The sequence below is a fragment of the Schistocerca gregaria genome, chromosome 11, assembly GCF_023897955.1.
Source record: "Schistocerca gregaria isolate iqSchGreg1 chromosome 11, iqSchGreg1.2, whole genome shotgun sequence".
In the NCBI taxonomy this organism is placed as follows: domain Eukaryota; kingdom Metazoa; phylum Arthropoda; class Insecta; order Orthoptera; family Acrididae; genus Schistocerca; species Schistocerca gregaria.
This window is the reverse complement of record NC_064930.1, coordinates 54,487,502-54,509,331: the sequence shown is the minus strand read 5'-3', so window position 1 is coordinate 54,509,331 and position 21,830 is coordinate 54,487,502. Positions and strand designations below refer to the sequence as shown.

At 37.7% G+C, this 21,830-nt stretch overlaps 2 long non-coding RNA genes across 4 annotated transcripts in view; one reads left to right on the top strand and one right to left on the bottom strand.

Annotated features, from left to right (window-relative positions):
- Positions 1-6,621, top strand: part of LOC126295188 (uncharacterized) — a 57,729-nt gene extending 51,108 nt beyond the window's left edge. For both annotated transcript variants that reach the window (XR_007552405.1, XR_007552404.1), the window contains 2 exons: positions 2,949-3,138; positions 6,350-6,621. This is a non-coding gene — a long non-coding RNA (uncharacterized LOC126295188). The remainder of the gene's footprint in view (positions 1-2,948; positions 3,139-6,349) is intronic.
- Positions 2,951-21,830, bottom strand: part of LOC126295189 (uncharacterized) — a 61,865-nt gene continuing 42,985 nt past the window's right edge. For both annotated transcript variants that reach the window (XR_007552406.1, XR_007552407.1), the window contains exons 2-4: positions 21,636-21,736; positions 4,179-4,394; positions 2,951-3,025 (exon numbers count right to left, since the gene is read on the bottom strand). This is a non-coding gene — a long non-coding RNA (uncharacterized LOC126295189). The remainder of the gene's footprint in view (positions 3,026-4,178; positions 4,395-21,635; positions 21,737-21,830) is intronic.

Here is a 21,830-nt window from a genome sequence, read left to right as displayed (position 1 = left end):
GACAACAAAAGTAAGTAGAAATGTATATGTGTTCAGTAAACTAGGTAAAAAGAATCAGTAGTTTTTTGTTCAAGGGATCTGTGCCAGGTTAAGGTTAAAGGACTAACTCCAGCTACAAATTCAATATAAAATCTAAAGGGATCGTTCAGTTTTAACCATATCAGTTGTATCTTGGTGAGGAACGTGAAACTATCAGCACAGGGCAGCAGCATGTAGAGGTTCTCTGGCTTGTGGTAAAAAGAATAGTTGACCATGCACTGGATAGATATGTACCCCGTAGAAAAGTTTGTAATTGTGGGTGGGGGATCGTCTGTGGTGCACAGTCACTGTAAAGAAACAGACTACTGCATAATAGGTGTGAAACAAAGCAGAGGACTATAGGTAGAGAAGTACTGAATGAAACACATTTGACTGTCAGGAGAGCGATGCCTGAAGCCTTCAATGACTACAGTATTGTACCAGAATATTGTCAAACGATTTTTCATAAAATCCAAAACAATTCTGGACATATGTAAGGGCTATTAGTGGCACTGCAGTTAGTGTCCAGTCTCTAATGAATGAGACAGGAACTGAAGTTGAGGTAGCAAAGCAAAAGGTGAAATGCTTAATTCTGTTTCCACATGTTACTTTAAAAAGGAAACTTCAGAAAAATTGCCCCAATTTAATTCTTGTACCACCGAAAATCAGTATTAGTGGATTGAGGAACAGCTGATATGGTTAAAACTGAACGATCCCTTTAGATTTTATATTGAATTTGTAGCTGGAGTTAGTCCTTTAACCTTAACCTGGCACAGATTCCTTGAACAAAAAACTTTACTCAGCAGTTGGAAGAAGGCACAAGTAACACCCATCTACAAGAAGGGTGGTAGAAGTGATAGACAAAACTACCATCTAATTTCCCAGACATTGATTTGTTGTAGATGCTTAGAACATACTGTGAGCTCAATATTGACACATCTTGAACAGAATGACTTCTTCATGCCAACCACCATAATTCTGAAAACAACATCGTGGAGAAAACCAATCGGGCACATTTTTCACATGACAAACTGAAAGCTTTGGATCGAGGCAGTCAGGTAGACGTTAATAGGTCACGACCCATTTTTAACAGGGAAACTAAAACAGCTTGGGTCTAACCCGTCACTGCCCGCACCCCTAAGTTTATTATGCAGTGTCATGACCCATACAAGAAGAATACATTTCCTAACACTGCTGTATATTGTGTTGATGGTAATGCAGGATAGGTGTGTAATAATACACACATTGGTCAGATACAAAGAGACGCTCTTACTAGATTTAAACAAACATAAAGCTGTCGGTAATTCCAGGTCATGCATTTGATCGACAATTGGTGTGAGCTACAATAAGTTAATGATAATTTGGTAATCTTGCACACTGGAGGTAAAAGTTGTATACTGAATGTTCTTAAAGAGAGAGAAATTTTAAAAAGTCTTCATTCTCACCCTCTTGAAACTATTAATGAACGTAGAGATTTGTGCTACAGAAGTATTTTAGCTGACTATGAAATACTTCAAGTTACCGCTTAAGTTTGTTTCAGTGTTTTGTCTGTTTGAAGAATTTTCTGTTTTAACTGTGTTATTAATTGGTCTGATTATTTTCTTTTAAATTGTTTACACACCTTTGGTTTTATAGCTAGTACAGGTTCCCTTCCTCTCTAGTGTTTAGAGCATCCAAAGACACCTTACGTGCATGTGACTGCTATCTCCAGTAGCTTGGACTGGAATGTTTTCATTGTGCCTTTCTGCAAATTAGTGTGTTATTCTTACAGTGAGCAGTTAGCTATCCTTTTCCGTACATCGTTGATACTCCAACCTGGAGTTTCCTTAGTTCATCTATGTTGGGTCTTGCCCACTCATCTCGTATAGGGTGCCTAAGGGATGCTGAGTTCTCAGAATACTATACAACAATTCAAAAAAATAATATTACTAGTTTTATTTCTATAGTGCAGAATTTACCATACTTAACTCGAATGTAGAAAATGTTGTCACAGGCTAGGTGTGACGTGCAATATAATTCAGAATCCTTCTGTACGCAATGTTCTTGCAAGTTGACACACACCACTAATACTGCTCTGCAATTCCTGTTTGCTAATGTCCATATACTGGGCCGGTATGAGTGCCGAGGCGGGCAGGAATGGCACTTATATTCACTTCGTCTCTAGGGCGCTTCTGTTGTGTGGTTGTATTCCGCGCACCATCGGTAGACATCGTTTCACTGCCTACTCTGGTCTTGAATTCTTAGCCTTCGTTTTGGCACTTGTGGTTACACCAGAACAATCTGTGCTTTTATGTGAGTAATGTCGAGTCACCAGTTTCCTCTTATGTGCTTATTTTTGAATTGGGGTTATTATAACATAGTGTTTCCCCTGTTATATTGTATGTCAGAAGGTGGAATTATGTTATTGTGAATTTGGTCATAAAGAATAAAGCATTATTGGTTCGACCGCTGTTGCGATTTCTCCATTTTGTGAAAATGGACTAAGATCAGGCCCAAGTGATTTCAGGCAGTCTCGTTTGTAGATGGGCTGCATTTTCCCACTATTCCGCCAATGAACCAAAATGTGCCACTTGTTTTACTTGCGACTGAGCCAGTGTGATTGTTCCATTTTATATCCCTTTGGATTGCTACACAGAGAGATTTTTGAGTTCAACTGATTGCGGTTGGGCTTATTTTTCTCAGTGTCTCAATGTCCACAATTTCATGTTCCTGATCATTTAAAGTGAAAGAGTTTGGATGCCAAACCTACTTCTCGATATCGGTGTTCTTAAATTGTTGTTTAAAATGATTTCCACAACAATCAATTAGCAATAAATTTTAGTTTGACGATCAAGTGTAAGCTTGTATCTTAAATGGATACTAGGCTCCAGCTGAATGTTAAGTGCTTTTATGTAGATTTTTCTTTATTTTCATTGTTTATTTTTACATAGACAGAAATCCCTCGTGGTGGCAGCTCTGAAGTCCTCCTCGGTGCTCTGTGCAGCGTCGGTAGCTCTTTGCACACCTGCTGCAACATAGGCACATTTGCCGATAAACTCCAACTGCAGCACACCGTCCGAGGCGTACTTCAAACAAATAATAAACAGCAAAACAAAGTTTTGGACTAAAACAGGATATCGTGTAAGTAGAAATTGTCTTCCTGTCATTTAATTCTAGCTCATTTATAGATTACAAGGGTACAGAAAGATTTGCATCACAATTCTTATGGGAAAATTCCAAAGTTTAATTGAGTTAGTTTCTGTATACTCACAGAAGATTGTTGCCAAACTCTGTACAATTTGGAAGAATAACTAATTCATTTGCAAATTTTGAATACGATTCAGTCACACCTCGGAGCCTTGTTTAAGTTTAGTGATGACACATATTTATATATTTGAAGAATAAGTGTATAACTAATACTTATTTTTGTGTTTGATCTGAATTTATATGAGGGTTGAGTGCAGCTGGTGCAAGTATGGCAGCTTTCTGGAGTGTGTTACATTTTAATAGTGTGTGAACCCTTCCCATATTAATGAGGCTGTGACAAGAAGGCAGTTCATACCAGAGAATTTCTCTGCCCTTCTAGGGGCATCTTATTAACATTTGCATCAAGTTAATGCTCAGTCTACATCTTCTACATTTGTAAATAATATTGTACACCTAATTGTGATTTACACATTGATAACGATTAAAGTGTCTGTCCGATTTGCAAGTGATGGGCGGTGAATGAATTGAGACATTCCTTCTCACAGACCCGAGCTGTGTAGGCAAAGGTTCCATTGCAGTGCAGTCAAATCTTCCATAGGGCAGGTATCAGCCTGCCCAGTGGTACAAGTTTCTATGCAGAATAGTATAAACTTTCTGATAGTATGCATCTGGGTGGCCACAAGAACACTGAAACTAACGTTCTCAGTGTAATTTACGTGTCTTTTTTCCTGTCAAACTTACATCACATAATGTGTATCAGGGAGCTGTGCTGTTATGTTAACAAATAGCATAGGACATTTACAAAAAAAAGTTAATGCCTGTATTTTGTCAGTAAATATAAGTATTAAAAATGTGTTCATTCTAATTTGGTGATAAAATGTGATTGTAAAAAGTGGAGTGTACACACACACACACACACACACACACACACACACACACACACACACCCTGTATGCACGTGTCTCCTAACTTACTTTATTTGGGGCTTTCTCTGTTGGTCTGTTTGTTTGCTGCTTAACATTTGAGTGCTGTTTGTTTTCCCATGCACAGACTATTCACGATGCAGGTGAATTTTAAAATGCTGGTAAGTTGCGCTGGTAAGTTGCATAAGTAATAGTGGTCCAGACGGAGTTGAATTCTTTATTTTGTGATCATGGAAACGTTTTGGACACAGCCCGTCATCACGTGACCTGGTGACAAGTAATAGAAGAATGCAAATAATATCATACAGTAAAGTGTAATCAATGAAAAGAGATTATGTAAACATCAAATAAAATTAATTCTATTCATTTTTGGAAGAACACAAATATTTACCATTTAAGCTCTTCTCAAGCATTGCCAAGGACGCTGAATAATGTCGATGCAAAAATTGAGCAAAATGTGTTATCAACTACAAAGAGTAGACCTAACAGGAGCCGACTACAGTTGCATTGTCGAGGAACCGCTAATGGATCCGCAATGTAAACTTTATTGTGCAACAGAAATAATAATGTAAAGTAATAAAAGTTGTGTCAGTACTCACGTGCACAAAGGTCAGCTGTAAAATACAGTGTAACAGTAAAAGACATTCCATTAATGACAGTGTCATATGGATCCACATTAGATTATTTGTTCAGAATTGCAGTGGAGGGTATAACATCTGATGCAAAGTTAATTAAAATAATTATTTTTAAATAAGTGAAGGTGATTAAAATTATTTCATTTTTACCAACACAATTGTGCAATGAAGTAAACGGTAAAATACAATATAACAATACAGATTTCATAGAAAAACTGTTATGTGCAATGGAAACTCCAGATAGGAATATCAATAATGTAGGAAAAGACAGATTGCTACTTACTGAAAAGAAGACACATCATGGTGCAGACAGGCACAGGTAAGACACTTACATGTAGCTTTCAGACTCAGCTGTTATAAGTGAAAGACCGCCAACTTCAGCATCTCTGGCCAGAATGGCATTCTGGTCCAAGATGGAGGAGTTGGTGGTCATGTGCACGAGGTGTGCGTGTGTGTTTTTACTGATAAAGGCTGTGGCCAAAACCTATATGTAAGTGTCTTCTAGCTGTGCCTGTCTGCAACTTGACGTGTCTTCTTTACAATAAGTAAGACTCTGTCGTTTCCTACATTGTTGCCTATGTTTATAGCAAAACTTACGAAAGACGATTCACTAATAAAATTACATGTAGTCATTAAAATTCCATAGCACGTAATGGAAGTTAAACTAAATAAGACTGCTTTGGAGTCATTGTTTCTCTTGTCCACAAGTAAATCCATTAAAAAAAATCAAAGAACCACCTACAACTGCTTGAGATTTGTTCATTAATGTAAGTTCTGCATCCACGTGATTAGGTGTGTATATATTTATTTCTTTTAAAATGATCAGTAATGTAACTTCTCAACCAAAATGCTAAATTTATACTGAAGGTGTTCAGTATTTTTTTAAGCTGATGTTGGCTCTCCTTTAAATGAAATTCCAACACATTTCAATTACTTGCATATTCATGTTCACAAAATCTAATTTGAAACTCCCTTCCAGTTTGCCCAATGTAATATTTCTCTCATGAACTGCAGAAAATCTTACAGGTACCTGTGCTACAGAATTTATACAGTATTGGTTCTAAGCTATGTCACAGCACTGACCCAGTTTATTATCCATTTGAAATTCCACTGTAATGACATATTTGCAGAAGGCAACTGCTATCCTATCTGACACAGACACACAGTATGACAATGAGATATACTTTTCCCCTCCTTTGCTAGCCATTTCTTTGTTTCATACTCTCTTAAAAAATTTTTCTTGCTATTTTCAGAATTGCTGCCTGAGCAAAGCCATTAGCCGTTTCAACCTGCACTATTGTGTCCGTTTCCTTCTCAGTTACAGCATTTTTAAATTAACTTTCATAGTTACTGTTATTACAGTCACACTCTTAGAGGACTAAGATTTGATGCAGACATTACATTTAAACAGGTATCCAACAATTTTCTCACAACATATGTAGTGATACATCAGTAAACGTGGGAACAAATTTGACATTATCAGATTCTCCACTATTTACCTCAACTGCATGTAATTAACAATAAAAGCAAATGAGAGTATGTAAGGCAGGAAATAAAATGTTGTTGAAGTTTTTCTCGTGTGAACAGTGGTTAGCGGTACGGCCAGTGTGGAGACGGGAAATGGTGCGGATACTCGGGCCACTGCAGCAATACGAACTGTCTGCGGTGACTTCTCACCCAGCCTCAAATGTGTCGGAGAGTGGCAAGTGACTAGGAACCCAGCCACTTGGTGTCTGAGGCAGACTGACTGACTTCACTGTGTCCAAAGTAGTGGGAAGCATCAGCTATTTGTGTTAAGGGTGGATCTGAATTTATGTATCCATATTTATCCTTGAAATAAAGTCTTATGCAATTGCTCACTTTATTTTTAATGATTTACTACTTCTATGTTACTGAACAGTTGGAAAGAAGCTACAGTTATTTTTTGCATAGATCTGCCTACTGTTATATCACATAATGTAGATGTACTAAATGTGATGGCATTGTGATTAATAAACGTATTAGAATTCTACATTGACAGTATATTGCCATGTATACACTACCACAGACATTTAATTCCTTTCAATTTAAATATTGTTAATGCAGTAATGGTTTGAAGCTTCATATTTCTTGATGTCGAACAGGGCGAGAAATTTATGTAATCTTCACTGGAAGTCATTGTAATAGTTATTGTAGATTGTCACCATTGCTTAGGCAACCAAAGATATTTGTTTTGACATTTAGTGACACCTATGTTTTTAGTCAGTATCAGTCGTATGTAAACTTAAATGTTCTCCATTAACATACTTCGTGGTTAGTTTCAGTTAAGCTGAGGAAACTAACCGTAGCCACTTAAGGAATAACGTGTGTTTACCTGCTCATAGTGAACTGGTTGGTAAGTACTGGCACCATAAGGAGGTGCGAATGATTTGCATTACTTCAAGGTGTATGGCTGGCGGCTACTTTCACCAGCACCGATTCACTTGTCAAGTTTGCACCCCCACAGCCTTTGCACCCTTTGCAAAAGATATATTGTAAAAACTTTTCCACAAATATATATTGTTGTCTGACATACATGCAATATGTACACCCAGAATCTGACTGGACGGACAGGTAGTTGAAGAGTGAATAATTTGATATTGGCCTAAGGAAATGTTGAAATACAGATATACATTCATCTCTCTTTTCTTACAAATCTGTTTTTGGCACAGGCATGTTTATTTGCATCTTTGCACCACAGTGTTCAGATTCTTATTAAATTACGTATACTTTATGGCTAAATCAAATTAAGACCTATCACTACTAACACCCCCCCCCCCCCTCCGTACTGTATACTGATGGTTTTCCTTGATTACTGTTGGCCATGGTTAGTGGTGTGTTTTACAAATATACTAACATAACCAAATTTCATATGGAAGTATCACTTAAAACTACCTTTTGGCCTGGCTGGGGGATCAAATCCCTTTACTTGTGACCATGGTTATATCTTGTTTATCCCCTGCACATGTCAGCTTTATTTATATTACAGTTTACATGAAGTTTACAAAACTTTAAAAATGGTTGAATTAGTATTTTGCTCATTATTGAGTTTCTGCAGCCACATCTCTACTCGTTAAGTGGTGTCTTTTGTGCACATGTCTTGTGGTAATATCGGTGCTACTACGGAGAATAATTCAGCCTCAGGTCTATGACTTTGTAGACTACGACAACTTGCACATCATTATAGTGTCCTTAGGATAAATGCATGTTGATGTGTGTGGTTAAAAATTCAATGCCATGACGGAGAAGCCATAAAGTTCTGACTGTGGTTATACAGACATCATTGTCCATCACACATTGCAGTGACCGAAAAATCATTCCGTATTATCGGCATTGCGTCAGGAGCTCACCATATTCCGGGTAAGACCATAAATTACTTGCTTTAATTCCTCCTTCATAGTAAAATTCATTGTCCATTGTCACTACAAAGGGCACGTAGAATGTTTTCGTCATTGTAGGCACATGCAAGTTTGACCGCTACTTCATAAGAGAGAGAGAGAGAGAGAGAGAGAGAGAGAGAGAGAGAGAGTGTGTGTGTGTTTTCCTTATTCAACACACGTTAAATATTTGATATGTGGACAGTTTCTCCTTATGTCCCTTTTCATATACAGTTTCCCTTATGTCTTTGTACAAGTGCTTAAAATTTTGCAAAACTTACATAAATAAATTAAAACATGATGTAAATTTGTTCCTTATAACTACCCATAACTGTCATTTTAATATTAGCTGACATACAGTCTAAGATGTTTTACTTGCATGCAAGTTTATGCATGAATTTGTCACACCATTTTTTTTATGTTTGCAGGACAATATTTAAATAGAAGTGAATGATATTTGAGAAGTAGTTTTCCCCTTCAAAATTCATAAGGCAATATTACTGTGACAAGTTATTTCATATTAATTTACATCATTAATAAATCATTTATGTTCACAACTTGTAACTTTTAAACTATTGACATAATCTTTGTTTACATGAATTACTTGCAAAACATTTTACATTTTAGGACTGAAAAAGAAGCACTATACATATATGCAACAACTATTACCATCCTCTCACGTAGCTCGAGCTTTTGGAATTCTGGATTGCTAATGAAAGGAACAGAAACTTCACTCTCATGTCTCCAGTACAAGCAATCCTAACTAAACTAGCCACTTGTGATCTCCCCTTCTCTCTTTGCTCCGTTTCTTCCGCTGATCTTTCCTCCTCTTTCTTCCTTCTTCATAATGCGGCTATGTCTCAGGGTTTTCAATTAAGAAATGTAGTTAGTAGGGGCCACATGTGTGGTGGTTCACGATATCGTAGTGCTGTGAGGGAGCGTCACTTGTGTCTCTGCTTTGAGAAGACTGACGACTGAAGTACGAACATTTCTCAAAAGAAAAACAGGTATGTGCTCTCTTTTCCTTTAAAACTATAAATAGTAGCGCATCTAGTACTATCTATCATTCTACTAAACTGAATGAGTGCGACACCATTAATGAAGTTTCAACCTCGAAAGAAGTTATTAATACCAATTAGCTGAAATAAAAAGACTCGTCCAATCCATATGTCACTCACAGTTAGAGTAATTAGTTTCTGATGTGTGTGTAGTGGTCATTGATACTTAAAAGATCATTTCAATAATTCTATCACTGTCCGTTTGAGTTGCTAAGCAACCGTATCAGCAAATTGACTATGCAATGATTAATATTTGTCGTATCCCGACAGTAAATCGCTTCTCGCTTGCTTTAATCATCAAGAAGATGCCACTTATAAAAAAGTCTTTGATAGTTATTATCAAGCTAATGTCCATAAATAGCGGTTAATGTTACTGAATCATACACACAATGATAACGCCCGATATCCAGCCATGTATCTCAAATTCCGCGCTGATATTTGAGAATTCGCACGCGATTTGTTTGCACCAAAGTCGGGCCGTGGTTCCCTAGAATATTTTTTAAATCAACTCCAGGTTGTAAATTAACAATTCTATGCCCATTCATGAAAGTTACAGAATATCCATACTCTGACTACATGATCGTGCACTTGAGCAACACGGAAGTTTTTGTTCTTATAAGGAGAAAACATATTGTGCATAATGCAACAAGGTGATTTGCTACGTCAAAACATATTTATATCTATCTCATTAAAAGTCATTAATTATTAAATGTTGTTTATAATTAAATTCATTACTCTGCAAATAACCAATAAAATTTAGAAATGAATTACATGTATAAAAAAACCTCAAGTTGATATGGCGTCATGGGTCACTCCCCTAAACTCGTGTTACGCAAAGCAGATCCAACTATATTGGACATACTCATGTAATGCTATACACTCCTCATCTGAATCTACTGGCTGGTGGTCTACAAATCGACAGGGAGTTGTAAGGAAAGAACAAAGCATTTATCATCTCCTGTCTGAAATCCATCATTTACACATCATACAATAACTGAGCGAATTCTATGTGAACGTTTCTTAGTGATTTGCAATGAACTATTTATTCAGTGTTTGCAGCATTATAGATAAAATTCTAACATCATTGTGTCGTAAGTTTATTATTGACATTTGCTTAAAAGTACCTGTAATGATTATTCTTCAGCGTACTTGATTTATACTTTTCATTGTGGGATACAGCTCCTATGTACTATAATATGCATGTATGTATGCAAATACTTAGGTACGAAAGTTGTGTGAAAAGAAATGTTTGTAGGAGGACATTCAGATAAGTTGTGATCTTGTGTAATTGTCTTGAACACTTGTATTCAGTGTTCACATCTATTACTTGCATTATTCAGTGCACAGTCTAAAAACCTGCCCGTTTGTTTAGTACAGGACTGGGACTGCATTTCACAACATTTTACGTACTGTAACTTCCTTATGTTCACTTACGACAGCCACACTTTTACATTCATACCCATATTTATATATAAATAATTACTCATATTGTGGTGTGGTCTCTTTTTTTTTTTCTTTTTTGTACCGGCTACCTAAATTCTCTTTCTTCTAGTTACTAGGGCATGTGCTTGCCTTGATCCCTCTAAAAAAATTAATATGAAACTCATAAACTAAGTACATAGTGGCTCCAATGCCAACCAACGTATCATTCTCACTTATCACATATATATTGTCATTCAGTATGCAGATGTTTCTAGTTCATTATTTTCTGACTGATCTTGGAATTCAACCCTTTTTTCTGAAAGTGATATTAACAGTTTGTCCGTCACTTCAACTTACCTTTTCTGTATCTTCCATATTCGTACAATGAGTGACCGAGCGAGGTGGCGCAGTGGTTAGCTTACTGGACTCGCAATCGGGAGGACGACGGTTCAATCCTGTCTCCAGCCATCCTGATTTAGGTTTTCCGTGATTTCCCTAAATCGTTTCAGGCAAATGCCGGGATGGTTCCTTTGAAAGGGCACGGCCGATTTCCTTCCCCATTCTTCCCTAACCCGAGCTTGCGCTCCGTCTCTAATGACCTTGTTGTCTACGGGACGTTAAACAACACTAACCTAACCCGTACAATGAGTGCACAAGAAACTAACAGGTATCTTCCTAGACGAGGCACTCTGTCATTACCCCCTCTCGTAGCTTATTCAGAGCATAAACATATCCCCAGAATTACTCATTGTATATATAGGAATTTTCTATACTATAGTGCTTAGTTTTTGTGTATAGTCATTTTTGTGTAGTGTAGATATCTTCCTGCAGTTAGTTCATTTTCTTTTCTTCCATCTAAATATTTATTTATCTTGGTTCTGTTTTCTTATATTAAGTTTATTCTTATAATGTAGACCGTGTTACTTATTTTAGTAATCAATTTATATTTATAATCTTTTGGTTATATTCTACTTGGTATACAAATACTGTTAGCTGCAGGCCTGGAATGTTAAGCAGCGTGTATCTCATTTTGCCTTCGCACATGCACTGAGATCACTCTCCTGCAGTTCAAATTTCTACTGTTTTTGTGCATTGCCTCTCGTAATGCTACATCATTTATTTCTCCCCACAACATTTATCAATTTTTGCCTATTTTAGTAGTGAATTCGCCTAATGGCGTTTAAATTCAGCTCATTGCTTATTTCACAACATACTTTGGCCAGTGAACAAAATCTTAAATAACTAATGACTTACAATATTTCTGTTTCTGCACATATAAATAACAAGAGAGGAACTTGTCCTAAAACTTAGTGAACATCTTTTATATTTTATAGTCAAATATTTTCACTATACTTCAGCACAACTACTCTGAGTTGGTTTAACCTTCTGTCTGATCCATTCAGCATACAAATTCCTTTAGATACTTGTGTGGATAAAGGCCCTTGTCCTTTCCACTTACAGGATAAGCTAGTCGGTATGATCCGGAATGAGGGACTTCTGTAATTACAAATGGGCCAGTGTATGAAAGTTGCAGTTTTCCATGTTTGGTAGACATTGGGTGCATTCACAGCAATGCATGTTGTCCTGTATGGAATTGTAGAGTAAGCCTTAAACTTTTGTTCTAAGACTTTTTTCCTCTGCTCGGCGTTTCTTAGCCTTAAGGTGTATTTTTTCTTCAAATTACATCTCTCCTGTGAATACTTTTGACAGTGGTTTTTCCCAATCATACATTTCCCTTTTTTTAAACATTAATTCAGTTAGTGTGAAGCCTGTGAAAATATGTTGCAAGTTATTAATGATTTGCTGAAATGGCGAGACAAACTCGATCTATTTTGTATGTTCCTGTGGTGAGTAGCAGTGTATCAGACTAGGAAATTCCTTAAATACCTTTCCTATGGAACTTGCTTCAGGGTGGAATCGTGTTACCGGTATGTGTTTTACTTTATCTGTGGTTGTGAATTCCTTCCATCTATTACTTGTGAAGTACGATGCTTTATCAGCTAACAGTACCTGGGGCTTCCCTACTCTTGGAAGATGGTCATCTGTAATTTTTCTAATAATAGCACTAGCAGTCACCGATCCCTCTGTATACAACTTAACATAGTTGGAGAAAAAATCATATTGGACAATATTTAACACTCCCACTTCCTTTTGGATAAGGACTGGCAGCATCCAATGATACTAATTCTAAAGGTTTTGTGGGAACTGTTTGATGCAGTCCAATTAATTTTGATTTGTTGGAGTGTTCTGACAAGTAGGAGAATTCGGCGCCTCATGTTGGGGAAGACACAGTATGTGTTCCTTATCATTGCCTTTAGAAAACATTATAATGGCCCCATATGTTTTGAGTGTAAAGAAGGAATTCATCTCCAAACTTTTCAGGTAATCATACGCACCACTGTTCTTCATTAGGTGTGTGTCGGTGAAACAAGATTTATTTATAAATATTATAAAACTGAAGTTATCATCATCATCGCCTTACACAGTTTGAGTCTTACCATCTTCCAGAGTGAATCATCTTCTTGTAGTTCCTTCAGGCTATTGTAGCTTTTTACATAATAAGGTTGGTATGTTTGGTCCTGCATAAGTAGGCTGGAGATTATAGAATCCTGTTCGGTGAATTTTAAAATTCATTTAACCTTAGGGGTAGCCACGACGACAAGGTGTCAGCAATTACGTTTTGTTCACCTTTGATGTACACTACCTTGAAACTGAATTCCTGCAAGTAAAGACACCATCTGGCTATTCTTCTCTGCACCAGTTTGCACGTCAAAAGGAAAGAAAGTGTTTGGTGGTCACATTAGCCTTCATTATGTTTTCCCCACAAATAATATTCAAATTTCTTAAAACCCCACTCTCTATAATGTTCTGCTTGCAAAACTAACAGGGTGTTTGTTGTCCATCTGTGTGAGTGATACGGGATAGACATGCCCCTGGACTGTGCAAAGATGCGTCAGTGCATAAACAAAACTCTTGCGACGTGTCTGGGTGATGAAATATATTTGCACGAGGAGAGCTCCTTTTATATTTTCAAAGTCAGTTTGACAGTGAGTTGTCCGTATCCACGGTTATTCTTCCGTAACAAGTTTAACAGAGCATCTCTGTTCAGCAATTGGTCAGGGATAAATTTTCTAAAGAAAGGCGCTAAGCTCAGATAAGGTTTGAGCTTTGATGCTCTTCCCACATTCAGACTACTTTAAATTTGCTGTAGCACTTTATTCTGAGAATCGGTATAGTACTTGTCCCGGAAGTCACAAATGCTCTTGCCACTTACGCGTTGCTATTAGCAAGTCATCCACGTAGACTGTGACTGGATCTAAAACTTTGTCTAATGCGGAAATGAAGACACCTGTGCTCAAATTTAAGCCGAAAGACAAGATACGAAGTTCATAGCTTCTGCTCTCACATACAAAGGTTGTGTACTTATACTGTCTTCAGGGACAGATATCTGCCGATACGGTGCCTTTAAATCGATTACAGTAAGGTATTTGACTGTATGGAACTTCAGTAACTGCTGTTCTAAGTTGTCAGGACATGTCCTAACACAAACAGTGATCTCCTTTATACTATGGGCGTCAAGTACAAGCCTGACACAACCATCGGGTTCCGCGACAACTCAAATAGGGCTACATTACAGCGAATATGAGTGTTATCTGACACTCAGTCTACCGTCCTCTTCATTTCCTTCCTTATCGCTGCCTCATCTGACCAGAATATGATGTGTGATGAAAAACAGAACGTTTTGTGTGGGTAAACGTCCATTTTATATTGTTGTTTGTTGTGGTCTTCAGTCCTGAGACTGGTTTGATGCAGTTCTCCATGCTACTCTATCCTGTGCAAGCTTCTTCATCTCCCAGTACCTACTGCAACCTACATCCTTCTGAATCTGCTTAATGCAGTCATCTCTTGGTCTCCCTCTACGATTTTTACCGTCCACGCTGCCCTCCAATACTAAATTGGTGATCCCTTGATGCCTCAGAACATGTCCTACCAACCGATCCCTTCTTCTAGCCATGTTGTGCCACAAACTTCTCTTCTCCCCAATCCTATTCAATACTTCCTCATTAGTTATGTGATCTACCCATCTAATCTTCAGCATTCTTCTGTAGCACCACATTTCAAAAGGTTCTATTCTCTTCTTGTCCAAACTATTTATCGTCCATGTCTCACTACCATACATGGCTACACTCCATACAAATATTTTCAGAAATGAATTCCTGACACTTAAACCTACACTCGATGTTAACAAATTTCTCTTCTTCAGAAACGCTTTCCTTGCCATTGCCAGTCTACATTTTATATTGTCTCTACTTCGACCATCATCAGTTATTTTGCTCTCCAAGTAGCAAAAATCCTTTACTACTTTAAGCGTCTCATTTCCTAATCTGATTCCCTCAGCATCACCCGACTTAGTTCGACTACATTCCATTATTCTCGTTTTGCTTTTATTGATGTTCATCTTATGTCCTCCTTTCAAGACACTATCCATTCCATTCGACTGCTCTTCCAAGTCCTTTGCTGTCTCTGATAGAATTAAGATGTCATGGTCGAACCTCAACTTCTTTATTTCTTCTCCGTGGATTTTAATACCTACTCCAAATTTTTCTTTTGTTTCCTTCACTGCTTGCTCAATATACAGATTGAATGACTTTGGGGAGAGGCTGCAACCCTGTCTCACTCCCTTCCCAACCACTGCTTCCCTTTCATGTCCCTCGACTCTTAATAACTGCCATCTGGTTTCTGTACAAATTGTAAATAGCCTTTCGCTCCCTGGATTTGACCTGTGCCACCTTCAGAATGTGAAAGAGAGTATTCCAGTCAACATTGCCAAAAGCTTTCTCTTAAGTCTACAAATGCTAGAAATGTAGGTTGGCCCTTCCTTAATCTAGCTTCTAAGATAAGTCGTAGGGTCAGTATTGCCTCACGTGTTCCAACATTTCTACGGAATCCAAACTGATCTTCCCCGAGGTTGGCTTCTACTAGTTTTTCCATTCGTCTGTAAAGAATTCGTGTTCGTATTTTGCAGCGGTGACTTATTAAACTGATACTTCGGTAATTTTCACATCTGTCAACACCTGCTTTCTTTGGGATTGGAATTATTATATTCTTCTTGAAGTCTGAGGGTATTTCGCCTGTCTCATACATCTTGCTCACCAGATGGTAGAGTTTTGTCAGGACTGGTTCTCCCAAGGCCATCAGTAGTTCCAATGGAATGTTGTCTATTCCGGGGGCCTTGTTTCGACTCAGGTCTTTCAGTGCTCTGTCAAACTCTTCATGCAGAATCGTATCTCCAATTTCATCTTCTTCTACATCCTCTTCCATTTCCATAATATTGTTCTCAAGTATATCGCCCTTGTATAGACCCTCTATATACACCTTCCACCTTTCTGCTTTCCCTTCTTTGCTTAGAACTGGGTTTCCATCTGAGCTCTTGATGTTCATACAAGTGGTTCTCTTATCTCCAAAAGTCTCTTTAATTTTCCTGTAGGCAGTATCTGTCTTACCCCTAGTGAGATAAGCATCTACATCATTACATTTGTCCTCTAGCCATCCCTGCTTAGCCATTTTGCACTTCCAGTCGATCTCATTTTTGAGACGTCTGTATTCCTTTTCGTCTGCTTCATTTACTGCATTTTTATATTTTCTCCTTTCATCAATTAAATTCAATATTTCTTCTGAGGATTTCTACTAGCCCTCGTCTTTTTACCTACTTGAACCTCTGCCCTTCACTACTTCATCCCTCAAAGCTACCCATTCTTCTCTCACCGTATTTCTTTCCCCCATTCCTGTCAATTGCTGCCTTATGCTCTCCCTGAAACTCTGTACAACCTCTGGTTGTTTTAGTTTATCCAGTTCCCATCTCCTTAAATTCCCACCTTTTTGCAGTTTCTTCAGTTTTAATATACAGGTCATAACCAATAGATTGTGGTCCGTCCACATCTTCCTCTGGAAATGTCTTACAATTTAAAACCTGGTTCCTAAATCTCTGTCTTATCATTATATAATCTATCTGAAACCTGTCAGTATCTCCAGGCTTCTTCCATGCATACAGCCTTCTTTTATGATTCTTGAACCAAGTGTTAGCTATGATTAAGTTGTGCTCTGTGCAAAATTCTACCAGGCGACTTCCTCTTTCATTTCTTTGCCCCAGTCCATATTCACCTACTGTGTTTCCTTCTCTCCCTTTTCCTACTACCATAGTATTCCCATAAAGAAAATCAAAATAATGGGAGCCGGCGTGAGTGGCCATGCGGTTCTTGGCATTACAGTCGGGAACCGTGCAGCAGCTACGGTTGCAGGTCCGAGTCCTGCCTCGGGCATGGATGTGTGTGATGTCCTTAGGTTAGTTAGGTTTAATTAGTTCTAAGTTCTAGGTGACTGATGACCTCAGAAGTTCAGTCGCATGGTGCTTAGCGCCATTTGAACCATTGCATTGCAAAATAATGGACGGCAGCCACAAATCCAGATCTCAAAACTGACAAAATATATGGTACACTGAACAGCTGACAGATCTAAACAAAAAAGTTTTGTTACTGTACAACATATACAATAGTATGAAGTCTGACTATGGCAAATCAGCCTATGTGGAATGCAGGAATGAATACAAAAAAGCCATCCTGCAAGCCAAAAAAACCTACAATGCCAACAGCATACATAATTCCACCAATAAATGCAAAACCGCTTGGAAAGTAATTAACAGTGCTGCCACAGATACTAAAAAAGACAAAATTAATATCCCAACTCACACTCGATGAGTGTTTTATTAATTCATTGAAAGAAATAGGAGAGTCAATTATCAAACCAGACATTAGTCCATCACAGTTACTCTCCCAAAATTGGGGTAGACACTCACTAAATACAAGCATGCTAACCTTCTCGGAAGTATTGCCTAGATTTGTTTGTACAAGGGGTCATTAAACAACTGAAATCATCTGATAGCTTAGATATATATGGCATATCATGCAAACTGCTAAAAAATGTGTGTGATTGCATTCTGTACCCTTGAACCCATTGCATAAACAAGTGCTTACTTGAGGGATATTTTCCTGATGAGTTAAAACTGTATATGATCGTCCTAGTATACAAAAATGGAGATAGACTCTCCATATAGTTACAGGACTATTTCAATAGTACCCGCATTCTGCAAGGTAATAGAATGCATCATGTACCAACAATTATCATCTCACTTTGAGAATCTAGGAATAATTGATGCTACACAATACGGGTTTAGGAAGAATCTGTCGACCATTGGTGCAAGTAACACGGTAGTCAGTTACATCCTCAAAGTTTTTAAGAACAAAGGCTTTGCTCAGGTCTCATTCTGTGACCTAAGCAAGGCATTCGACTGTGTTGAGCACACGCCGCTACTAGAGAAACTAGGATTCTACGGTATCAAAGGAAACAGTCTCAGACTGTTAAAAGCTTATCTCAACAAGTGTAAACAGGTAGTCTGTGTTGGTAAGGAAATGTCAAACATAGAAAATGTTAAAGTTGGTGTGCCTCAGGGATCTGTACTGGGCCCCTTCCTGTTTCTGATAATGATCAATGACCTCCCCTCATTTATTAGATCCACCACTGTATTGTATGCAGATGATACGACTTTTCTTCATAGCAGTAACAATCTTAAAACCTGTGCTGAAAATACATTCGCGCACAGCATATTGGTTCAGAGCAAATAGTTTCCTGCTAAATGAAAATAAAACTCAGCAGATTATCTTCACTCTAAGAGACAAGCCACTATGTGATGACCCTAGTTCTGTTAAATTCCTGGGAGTTTATTTAGACGAAAAGTTATCCTGGAGCCAACATGTAAACTATATTAGTAGTAAGCTATCAAGAGTAATTTATTTATTAAGACAACTCAGGAGGTGTACCTGAAACATACGTCAGATCATCTTATTTTGCATTTTTCCAAAGTATAATATCCTATGGCATTATCTTGTGGGGTAACTGTAGTCATATACATGATATCCTAATATTGCAGAAGAAAGCCATTAGGATAATTACAAATTCTTCACATAAGGCTCACTGCAAACCCTTATTTACTAAACAAAAAATTATGGCAGTAATAAACCTCTATGTATACAATGTTTTAATCTTTACGAAGAAGAACCTACAAGATGTGAAACATAGAGAAAATGTACATTGTTACAACATGAGAAGCATCAAACACATATACACGCCTTACCACACATTATCAAGATCAATAAATAGCTGTGAAGTCACAGGGCACAAACTATTTAATAAGCTGCCACATGCTATACAGGATCTTCCTGAACATACATTCAAAGAAAGACAGTGTGAATGGTTTGTTGCCCACCCATTCTATGATATCAATGAATTCTTCAACTGTAAAATGCAGTAATCCAACAGATGACCCACTGTACATCTATTGTAAGTTAAAATATTTCAGTAGTCAATACCTTAAACACACTGTATTATAAATTGTATCTTCATTTGACGTTGTCAATTGCTGTAATGACCTAAAGACAATAAAATCTTCGTTATTATTATTATTATTATTATTATTATTATTATGTATGCCCTCATCTCCTTCCTCCATCTGCAGAAAGGAGAGTGACCTGTTTAGGTTTTCTTGATTAGTTGGGAGGGTAATTTCTTCATTCTGGATCACCTCCACTATATGCACAGTACAGTCCCGACTTTGCCAGTTTGTGTCTTGTATGTCTGTGAATTAAATTTTATTTGACCATGACTTCCACCAGTACATCATTGTTGTTCCACTGGTTGTAGCTACCAAGAGGATGACAGACTGGCCATCTATCACTGGTTGGTCCTTGCCAATTATTATATTTTTTATTACTGCCTGCAAGGATTACATTTTGAATCTGTTGCCCAAAACCCCCTCTGTTCGTTATATGCTGGTCTGTTGTGATTACGATTGTTATTTCCTGTAATACCTTGGTTTCTTCGTTTGCCATAGTCCTCCCCCCTCGTTGGTTACTTCCACCATTACTGCTTTGCAGATCACTATTTTGCGGAGGTTCACTTTGCACTCCTCCCCCCTCGTTGGTTACTTCCACCATTACTGCTTTGCAGATCACTATTTTGGGGAGGTTCACTTTGCACGTGATTGTTCTGCGTTCGCGAGTGCCTCTGCTTGTAAATCAGGTCAATTGCATCCAGAACGGATGAAAAGCATTCTACATCATTCCCATGTATTTTGATTAATTCTTCCTTGATGTGTGCTGACTTAGAGACTGGATTTGTCCAATATCTTGTTTTGTTCAGGTATTTTTCAAAATATGTCTATAGTTCCCCTTGTTTACTAGTGAATGGTGTTGGGTTAAATACCTGTGGCTGTAGTTTCTCTCGGAATGCTATTGACCAGAATTTGTCTAAGAAGGCACGCTCAAACTGTTCACGAGGGCGGTATCACTTGCCCGTAATAACGTGTCGCCATCGGTGTACCCCACAACGAACCTGATCTTCTGTACCTCGGTCCATTTGTATGGTAACATGTTATGAAAGGCTCTGATAACTACCGTGGGGTTTGTTCTTTTCCCTCTGTAGTAAAAATCGGAAACTGCCTATTCTGGTGTAACCCTTTGTCAGCTACGAGTAGACAGGCAGAAGGTACCGTTCACTACTGCCATTGCATTGTTCGGCTGCATAAGGATATACTCCGTGTATGCTAGTGACATTGGTAGTGCCTGCTGCGTTTTATACTTCCCTACTGCTCCACCTGAAAGACAAGTGGTAAACGGCAGGTAGGTACTGCAGCTCTTGTGTTCTGCCTGACTGCACCTGATTGCTAGTGCACTACTTCTGCTCTAGTATTGTACCCTTATCTAGAAATCGATTTGGCTCTCTCCATTAAGTTCTTTATGTCCTTATCAATTCTCTCTTGGGTTTTCTTTACAAAGTTACTGTTCATTTTTAAATTATTCAATTCTACCGACAATTCCTGTGCTTCCTCATACAAGTCTCTACATACAGTTTGCAATTCAGTAAGAGTATCTTCCATCTCCTTTACACTTCTATTAGTTTTTGATTGAGTCCCCTGCCTTTTAATGGGTGTGTGGCTCATATTTTTCAGCTTGCCTGCTCTTTCCTCCTGTGCCTTGTCAACATCCAACACCTTTTTACCTAGCTTATCTGTTGTCTCCACTTTTAATTCTCTTCACAGTTTCGACAACTTACATGTTAAATCATTTTACAGGGCGGTGCACATCACCTTATTTGAGACATCAGATTTTCGAAATTTGAAAGTTCTTAAAATTTTTGTGTCGCATGATTCCTAAAATCTTAGTTTTTGTTTGTTGTTTTGAAGAATGTTCAACATTTGATGTTAACTTATTAAATTTTTCGATAGAAAGTTTTGTGTTGTTCATTCTTAAAGTCATTAAGAGTTTTCATCATCCCTTGCATAAGTTTTATCAGTGTTGGGGTATCATTTTGAACCTACTGAGTCATATCTGACCACATTCAGTTCAGTTATGCCTGATGCAGAAACGATCCACTAGAATCTGCGCTACTGCTCCTTTTACTAGCCCCATTCGAAAAAATGCTTCCCTGTGATATTTACGAATTTATTTCATCTACCGTGAGTAAAGTCATGACATTAATCACGACACTGCTATCTTCAGTCATAGTCGATCTTAAATAATACTTGCGGTTGTCGTCTGACTGGCTATCATTTGTCACCGTGCTAGTTGTGGTGACATTTTGTACGTATACATTAATTACTGAATTGTCAACAATGGTTTTATGTGTTGTATCCATTTCTGTCCTTGTCATTTACTAATTTTAAAATGAATATCCCTTTCTGAATTACTCTGTGACATGTTGCAAACATATACTTTAACCCATTGTTGTCTTACTTACACTTACTCAGAATTCTCAGCCAAAAAATGATTTTTTATAAACTATTTACTACAATTTAAAATGCTCCAATTTTTAGGATGAGGGGGGAGAGATAATACGAATAAGGCACTGCCGAGCACAGCGGTGCATGTTTTAAGTTAGTTTTCCTACCTTCTTGTTGGGTTGCACAACTTTTTTTTCTGGTAGTTTCCATACAACTTTTATTCTCTGTCCATGCATATCCTTCTTTTGTGATCCTTCCTCTCTTTCTCCTGTCAATATTAACAAAGAAATCAAAAGATAATTAATGCAATGGAAAAATTTTTACAGAATGTTTTATACATTTTAATTACTTCTATTATGTAA